The sequence below is a fragment of the Ambystoma mexicanum genome, chromosome 2q, assembly GCF_040938575.1.
Source record: "Ambystoma mexicanum isolate Mex_15411 chromosome 2q, UKY_AmexF1_1, whole genome shotgun sequence".
NCBI lineage: Eukaryota > Metazoa > Chordata > Amphibia > Caudata > Ambystomatidae > Ambystoma > Ambystoma mexicanum.
Window position 1 is genome coordinate 801,366,727 of NC_090924.1, and position 9,291 is coordinate 801,376,017.

Below are 9,291 nucleotides of genomic sequence, written 5' to 3' on the forward strand. Positions count from 1 at the left end.
TAGACTTATTTCAACTATTGACATAGTCCTGGTTGATTTTTTGCACAGATCCAGGTATGATTACGTCCGATTGGTAATTCCTCGCCTCTAGTCAGAGCTTTACTATTGAAAGAGGCTGAGCAACTGCAATCTCGAGGGTTTGATATTTACGAATATAAGCCCTTTTCTTCCCAGGTTCCTGCTATGCCTAGTAGGCAAACGAATGATAACTTGGAATCTGCCTTGCCCATTGTAGAAAAGACTAATTCCAAAAACAACTCTGATTTGGATAAACAAGAATGGAGGTGGTTGGCCTTGTCGCTTCGTGAGTCGATAGACTTGCTTAAGCAACTGGGCAAACCACTTTAGCCTGAAATGCACTTTAAACTTTCTGAGTTGGAACTCGAGAGGGAGCTTTAATCTCCTTCACAACGAAGAGTTAACGAGTTACCTGAAGCAGTTCGATTTTATTTTACTACAAGAAACGTGGTGTAAAACTGAATTATGCTGGGATGGCTATAAGCTGGTCTCCAACTATGCACACGGTGGTAATAAGGGACGTCCAAAAGGGGGCCTTATCACTGCTGTAAAAATAACTAATGGCACAGTAGTAACAGGTGAATGGAGATTTTCCCACCATTTTCTTTTGGTATCCTGCCAACTGGGGTTTGATCAAGACTGCATGAATATTCTAATTGTTAATGTGTATTGGAACCCCACTGAACTATCTGACCTGGAACTTGCCAATGAGCTAACCAAGTTGGGGACTTTTATTGAATTGTGGCTTGATAATAACAAAGGTGGTCATCTTGTGATTGCTGGAGATCTTAATGCGCATTGTTACAGCGAAGCCCTGTTGGGTGATATTATCATGTCTAATGAAAATGATCTGGGTAAATTAGGGGGTAACCCCAAGGTGAGGGGCAGAATGTGGAATAATTTTGCTGAACTGTGGGCTCTTGAATTACTGTATAACAACCACTTTACTTGGAAAACTCGTGGCTTAACATCTACTATAGATTTCATTTTTTTGTCCTGTAATCTGTCTATTAACATGCGCAAATATGAGATCAAAGAAACCAACTGTAGCGATCACTGTTTTTTGATGTTTGAAATAATTACCAAGCTAAAACAGACAAAACCCCAATTGTACAAGTTTGCTTTGACTCTTAGTATGCAGGGTAACAGAATCAAATGGACATACAATAAGAATGTCAAGTTCACCTCCACCATGTTAATAGATTACGAGACTATGTCGCCTCCCCAACGGATTGATTGTTACTCAGCTGTTAATTTTACGACCTATATTTATGCCACCATTAACAAAACTGAGACACAAGCTCCTAAAAATCTGAAACCTAGAATTCATCAGAATCATAGCACAGACAGTACTGTCCACATTCGTAGATGTGCCTTAAGGAAAGAATTAAGATCTCTCTATAAATCAGGACTTTGCCTTAGTGACATTATGTCACAGTCAAAAAAAATCAAACAACGCTACAAAAACTGGCTGATTTATTATAAAGGCCATCGTTCACAAATTGATGGTGAAATTATGCTTAGAGCTTTGAAAGGGTCTAACTGTTCCAATTTTTGGTCACTTATAAACGAACTGGAAAGACCTCAAAAAATGTTAAACATTAATATCATTGATGAGCATGTATGGTTAGGCCATTTTGCGAAATTGTATAGTACTAGTGAAAGTATGGTAAAAACTGAGGTAAGATGCAGCCTGAACTGGTCCCTCAAATTTTCAGAAGTGGATATTAAGGATTTAATTCTTAAAGCAAAACCATCAGGTGCTCCTGGTCTGAATAATCTTTCTAATAAATTGCTTAAACTTGATCCAGTTAACTGGGCGCGGATTCTATTTATATTGTTTAATAATGTTTTGTTATGTAAACATGTTCCTCTTTCATGGAGGGTGTCCCTCGTTATTCCTGTTTTTAAAAAAGGCTCTCGTTTAATTCCATCAAGTTATAGACCGATTGCTATTTCTGATCCTGATTCCAAGATTTTTGCCTCTCTTGTCTTGCGGGACCTGGAAAACTGGATCACCGAAAACCATATTTTGGACATAAAACAAATAGGCTTTAGAAAAAATGTTGGCACAGATTGTGGGGGGCTAATACTGAAATCTTTAACATCTAGATCCATAAAGGGGGGCTCTCAATCGACGTTTGTGGCATCTATGGATCTTAGCTCAGCTTTTGATCTTGTGGATAGGAATATATTGTGGCGACTACTCAAAGATCTTGATATTCCTACTCACCTGTTAGCAATTATTATGGCTCTTTACTCAGATACCAGGATAAGGGTTCGACTAAATTCAGAAGGACTTCTTTCTAGGGAACTTGCTATTCCAAACGGCCTTAGACAAGGCTGTATGTTAGCCCCGACTATTTTCAACCTTTATGTGAGCGGTGCAAACAATGCTTTGAATAATAAGGGTTTGGTCTGTCCAAAATTGAATGGACTTTGTTTAGCATGGAGAGCGTATGCAGATGATTTCCTTCTTATTGACAACACTAGGGTGGGTCTTCAAAGACTGCTTAAGGCTTTCGAAACTTTTACTTCAGATCTAAAGCTAAAAATTAACTCATCTAAAACAGTTATTGTACGCTTTGGTCGATCTAATAGGAAGGAAAATGCCTTCACATGGCTCTGCGGAAACCAAATTATAAAAGCTCAACCTGCTTTTAAGTATTTGGGATTCCACATTTCTGGGACTGGTTCCAATACTCTAATGAAAACACAGCTGCAATTAAAAGCTGATATTGTGATCAGACAGATGCGAACAATAGAAACCAAATTTGGGAAGTTCTCTGCTTCCCCTTTGAGAGAGTTTTACATTAAGAAAGCCATTCCTCGTTTGACCTACGGTCTGGAATTGTTTTCAAAAGATCTATTTCCATATCTGCCATCTATTGAAGGAAATATTTGGAGGTCGGTATTATTTTTTCTCCCAAAATGTGTTCCATTCGAACTGATCAGATACGAATTTGGCTTAAATTCTCTGACCACTACTGCCATCTAGAAACGTATGCAACTTTGGCGTAAATGCCATAGTGCTTTAGAGGATTCCTTATATGCTAGTGCGGTGAGAGAGCCAATGAATCCTTTTTTTGCTCTTCTTCAGGCAGAAACTATGCTAAGTCTTAAAACCATTGGCATGTCTGTTGTCTCACTTTGCAGTAAACCGAAAAAGGTTAAAGCCAGCCTTCAGGGCTTTGACTGGCAAGCTACCAAAAACAAAATTTCTGAAACCAAGTTATATACACATGCCAGTTCTGTTTGGAAATGGTTCCCTGATATGGAAGGTTATCTTAAGAAATATCCCAGCAAACAAATACGGAACGACTATATGCGTTTTCGATTTAATGTAATTTATACTAATCAAATTAATTGTATTAGAAAGTGCTCTGCTGGTGATTGGAAATGGTGTTGTTTCTGTAAAAAAGAAGGGGTTGTAGAAAATTTACAACATATTTTATTGGTGTGTCCTGCATTATTACCTTACAGGATAAGTTACTTGTCCCAATTTGTAACTTCAGTTCATGATGTAAATAGAGATTTTATATGGTATAGAATGTTACATGGGAATTCAGCAGTAATGATTATTCGAATTACTTCTTTTCTGAGAAATGTATGTAACTTGTACTAGTAAGCAAAATGTGTATGATACTAGTTTTTCTATTTTGTTTTTCTTTTTGTTTCATGGTATTATTTTTGTCTTGTTGTTTAATCAATTGTTTTTATTCTGTACTTTTTATTCATTTTGTAAAGGTTTATTATAAACCAAAACAAATAAAGAGAAAAAAAAAATGTCTAGTAATTTGGGAACATTACCCATAGAAGTCCTAAGTAAGGGTGCTGTGTGCTCTGGCTACATACTTAGTTCAATCTAAAGTGCCAGGTGCAGTAGCAGCGTTTTCGCAAAGGAATAAAGTGCATGGTGCAGAAAATCATTGACATTGTCATCTCAACCTGCCTCAAATACTAGAGTCAAACAACATATTAGGATAAGTCACAGGTGCTTAATACATTAGCAGCATATTCGATAGGGCATAAAGTGCATAGTGCGAAACATGATTAATATTGTCATCTTGAAACCATTGCAAATACTTGCCTAAAATGCCTCATTAAAGTGCTTCGTGCTCTAGCAGCATATTCCAATTGATACAAAGTATCAACTTTGATAGCAGCATATTCAGTTTAAAAATACCAATAAAGTGCATAGTGCAGGTCATAATTGTCAAGGTTTCTGCTGTGACTTCATCTGCAAATCCATCATGCAACACATCTCTTATGTGCAACCCAGTTGGCCAATTTCGCGCTCACATTTTCCTCATCACCAGTCAACATAACCACTGATCAGAAATGCATGGGACTTGCAGCCACCTTTTATATCACCTTATTTCCCTTCTCCCTCGTCCGAATTTTGTTCAATTTTCTTCATTAACAAAAATGCAATAGAAACAATCACCTAAAAAAACACTAAAAACCTTAATTAAAACATTGCTGGCAATTGTACTGTTATGATTGACCATAGTCATATATTCTGTGTGCAGCCATTTTTTCGGGGTACTGGAAAGCATTCGACGTACAATGGGGAGACTTCTCTTCCAATGCTTAATGAAGGACCATAGTTGTTCTTAGCCACTTTTCCTCACGATTAACTATCTTAGGGAGACCATAGGAGTTTTCTACACCCCCAAAAAGTATATAACTCTTTGTCGATGTTATGCCCATTAGGTTGTTTACTTTCAAAGTCGAGAATGCAACAGGTTTCTTTTTTTCTTAACAGTTTCTCCTTGTCTCCTCCCCTCTGGCCCATTTCTACTTTGTGTATTTCAAAGAATCTAAAACTGTCTATGTTGTTTTGATGACAATCAGAGAAGTGTTTCGCCATTGGATAATTTGCATCATTGTGAAGAATTGCACGCACGTGCTGTTGTATGTAAATTTTCAATTTACACTTCCTGCTGCCAATATACAATTTCTGGCAAGCACAGGTGAGGGCATATACCAGATGATCTTGTTTCACATGTGATCCATTGTGAAATCCCAACTGTTTGTCATGTCACCCTATGTGTAAATGCTTCACAGTTAGTCGCATATTTGCAAATATTGCACTGTATGCATTTGTGAAACCCCTTCTTTTTCGTGGTCAACCAGTTTGTTTCTTTGCTTCTTCTTTGGCCATAAAACTGTGGACCAGGATGTCTTTGAAAGATCTGTTTCTTCTGAAACTTATTTGTGGGTGGCTTTTAAGGCTGTTCGCCAGGTCAGGGTCTGCTAATAGAATGTTTGAATGTTTTTGCAGAATGTGTCTGATTGTTTTTGCTTGACTGTCGAACGTGAGGATGAACCTTATATTGTTTCTTTCTTCCTCTGGTTCCTCTTTTTTATGACAGCTAGTCAATAAAGTATGTCTTTCCAGTCATCTTGCTTTCAGAAAAGCCCTTTCAATGACTCTTTTGGGATACAACTGTCATTGGAAACCTGCGGCCATGATCTTGCTCTCTTTGTCACATGATTCTAAGGTGGTGTTGTTCCTTCTTAGTCTCACGAATTCACCATAGGGGACACTCCAAATCAGACTTTTTGGGTGTCCGTTGAGCACATGTAGTGGTGTATTAGAGCCGATCTTTTTCCTATGCAGTTCACACATGATTCTGCCATTGACTATTCTTCGATTCACATCAAGGAAGGTGATTAGTGTCCTGCTGTGAGTTTCTGTGAATCTTAGGCTTTTGGAATTTTTATTACATTTTTCAACATACTCCAACCGGCCCTTTGCAGTCCCCTTCCAGATAATGAACAGATCATCAATGTATCTGAGCCACAAAACAACATTCTGTGTAAATTCCTGGTTCGTATCCGCCCAAACCTCTAGTTCCTCCCATGCTCCCATCATGAGGTTGGCATACGAGGGCGCAAATGTTGTGCCCAAGCGGTCCCTTGGACCTGTCTGAAATATTCATCATTAAAGAGGAAGACATTATTGGTTAAGCATAGATCGATCATCTCCATCAGCATTTTGGTGTGTTCTAGGTAATTCAATGATTTAGTGTTCAAATGGTGTAAGCACGCTCTTTTACCATCCTCATGTCTGATGGATGTGTATAAAGAAACAACATCCATCGTCGCCATTAAGTATTCCGCTTCCCAAGGGATATCATCAATTTTGCATAAAAAGTCTGTAGTATCTTTTATGTCTGAAGGAAGTGCAGAAACGAAAGGAAACAATACCTCATCTGGGTATTTGGACACATTTTCCAATGCCGAACCTATGAGACAGACTATTGGTCTCCCAGGTGTTTTTTTTTTAGATTCTTATTAACTTTCGGTAAAAAGTATATGGTGGATGTTGTGGCATGACTGATCCTCAAACATTTGGAAGTCCCTTCAGATATGATGCCCTTTTGTTCCCATTTATCAAGGAATAATTTCACCGTCTGTTCTAATTCTTTCATGGGATTGGTCTTTAATTTCATATAGCAGCTTGTATCATTAAGTGGTTTGTACACCTCCTTCATGTATTTGTTTCTGTTGACTAAGACTATATTCTGCCCCTTATCCAAGGGTTTTATTATTCAGTTCTTCAACTCCTGGAGTTCTTTCAGGGCTAGTGTCTCATTGAGTGTTAAATTGTCTTTGAGTATTAGATTTTTTGTTCTTCTGCATAAACTTTTAAGATCCTCAATCACTAGACTTTGAAACACCTCGATGTTGCTTCCAACATTAGTGGTTGGATTAAATCTAGATTTTGATGTCCAACTGCTTTTTGCCCTCCAATCTGTGTTGATTCCTACTTCTCTGAGATTGATGGGCTGAGTTCTTCTTCCCATGTCTCTATCTCTTTCGAGTTCCATAAAATCTGACAATATGTCCAATTCTCTTATTTAAATTTCTGTTCTTCCTGTCTGTGCCTCCTTTTTGCGTTGGTGCCAACTGTTAGTTGCAAAGAATTTCTTGAGTCGTACCTTACAAATGAAATGATCCAGATCTATTCTGGTCTCTACATAATAATTTTTTGCATTTGGACAAAAGTTAAGACCCAGACCTAATACTTTGTGTTGGGTAGTGGTTAGAGTATGGTTAGACAAATTTATTATCTTAAAAATGCCCTCATTGGGTTCACTGACCCCACTCATTTTCCAGAGCGCAGAGATCTGGCCGGGATATTGTTCAAGGAACCTCCTGTTCCTTTGTCCCCTCCTCGTTTATTTCGGCCGCCTCATTCTTTGCCCGGATTTGCATTTCCACCTCTTTTTTGTTTGTTTTTTTTGCCGTCTTGGCGCAGCAAGCGCATTTTGTCTAAAAAATGTAACCGCGTCTGTGGTTCCTCTATGTCACTCCCCGTCAAATCTGATTCTGATAATGAGGAGGTTTCACAGGTGCTTGCTATTGTTTCTTCGGTGGCTGGTGGTGGCTTATTCAGGGATGCTTATCTTATTTGGTCAAATCTTTTTGCAAAAGTATACACTCTCCCTGTTTCGTAGTCTTCCTTGTCCCGTAGAAACTTTCTTTGTTTTCTTTGTTTAATTTCTTCCTCATATTCTGTTAAGTTCTTCTCCATAGTACTCTTTAGCTTCCTCCCCTCTTCCGTTACTGTTAACAGTTTCAATTTCTCTTCCATTTCTGTTATTTTTTCTAACAGTGCAGAATGGTCACTGCCTGCATATTTAATGAGCAAGAATAGGAAAGTTTTTGAACATCCCTTTGTGGCATCACTCCATTCTTCGAACATAAGTGGATCCTGTACTTCAAATGATGGAATTGTTAGGATCCTCAGACCTCGTGGTATTCTCCCAACTTCTATGTAATTTTTCAGCGAATGTTCTTCCCACCATTTACTCATTTCCTTGCGTTGCAATTTTTCTAATTCTTTAAGCAGGCCGATCTCACTGTCATTTTTAGGCTTTGTTGCAGTGTGTATATCTTTTTTGCTGGCTTCAATGTTTCATCTAATAATGTGAGGGCTTGTGCCTGCCGTGTTGCTTCTTTGTGCACTTGGGAGTTGGCCATGTTTGGAGGTCCTGGCTGTGGAACTCTATTTCAAAGTCTTGATAGTCTTTTAGAGTCGTGTGCTGCTACGAGGAATAAAGGTTGCAAAATATCCTTACATAAACACTTTCCCGCTTCCCAGCGGAGCCTCCGTACTTACTCTGCTTTGCTTTTCCACCCGTTCTTCAATGTGTGGATCCGCCTTGCAAAAGGGTTTTCTGGCCGCTTCCCCGTACTCATGTTCGTTTTAGTGTTTGTGTTGTGCAATCCGAGCAACAGCGGGACACAAAGTCAACTTTTCATGTGTTAGCCGCGTGCTCCTCCTCCAAAATTCACACTGGTGCTGAGCTCCATCCCGACAAGTTCCGGCATGTAACAATGTTCACAATTCTGCCTTGTGTGCAGGGGATTCAAGCTGCACTCTCCACAGCAAATCTGCAAACCAATACATTTTGGAAAAAATGCTGCCGGGTCCACACCTCTGTTATCAAAAAATATCTTTATTTATTCTTTAGACCAGGGAAAATCGTAATATTTACAAAACATGGAAGTCCATTTAAAAATGCAAAAAGACCAAAGTGCATAGGTCCTCCCAAGTGTAGCAATTTATCTTGCTGAGAAGTTCACGCGTTCCGCGGCCAACTCGCCGCTTGCTCACAACAGTTTGCCTCATTGTCAAACACCCATTTAAAAACACGAAGGAAAGGCAGAGGAGAAGGTTTAGGTTCAAAAATAGTAAAAGGACTAGTTTGCCTTATTTACTGCAAAACCAAAATCGCATTTCGCCCATTTTAGCCTAGTATGTCTTTATGTCTAGAGTGTTGGTAATTTTTTTCCAGACATAAAGGAAACTTGTAATACATTTCCTGTCTATAAATCAAATGTCTGGCTGTGAGGCAAATTAGAATGCCCAACGAGTGGTGTGTCTTTAGGAAATACATGATTTGTTCTGTACATGTTTGTTGTATAAACATATATTTATTTGTACCCCCACCCAATATCACCTTGAATTGCCCCCAAATTCACTCTCCCCAGTTAAAGGGGCCCTACAATGCCCCTGCCCTCCTCCGCACTAAATTGTGCCTTGAGTGCTCCTCACACGGCAGCTTTTGCTCCACAGATGTTGCATAGCACTGCCACCTGCTGGCCTGCTGTGCACACCACACTCTGCCCCCTCTGCACTCTCCGGAACTCCTGAAGACAGGTGGCAAGAAAATGGGCTCACCAACAGCTAAAATTGCCCTCTCATTATCCCCCATACCATGACAACACCAAATCAAGGACATGCCTGGGACTGCC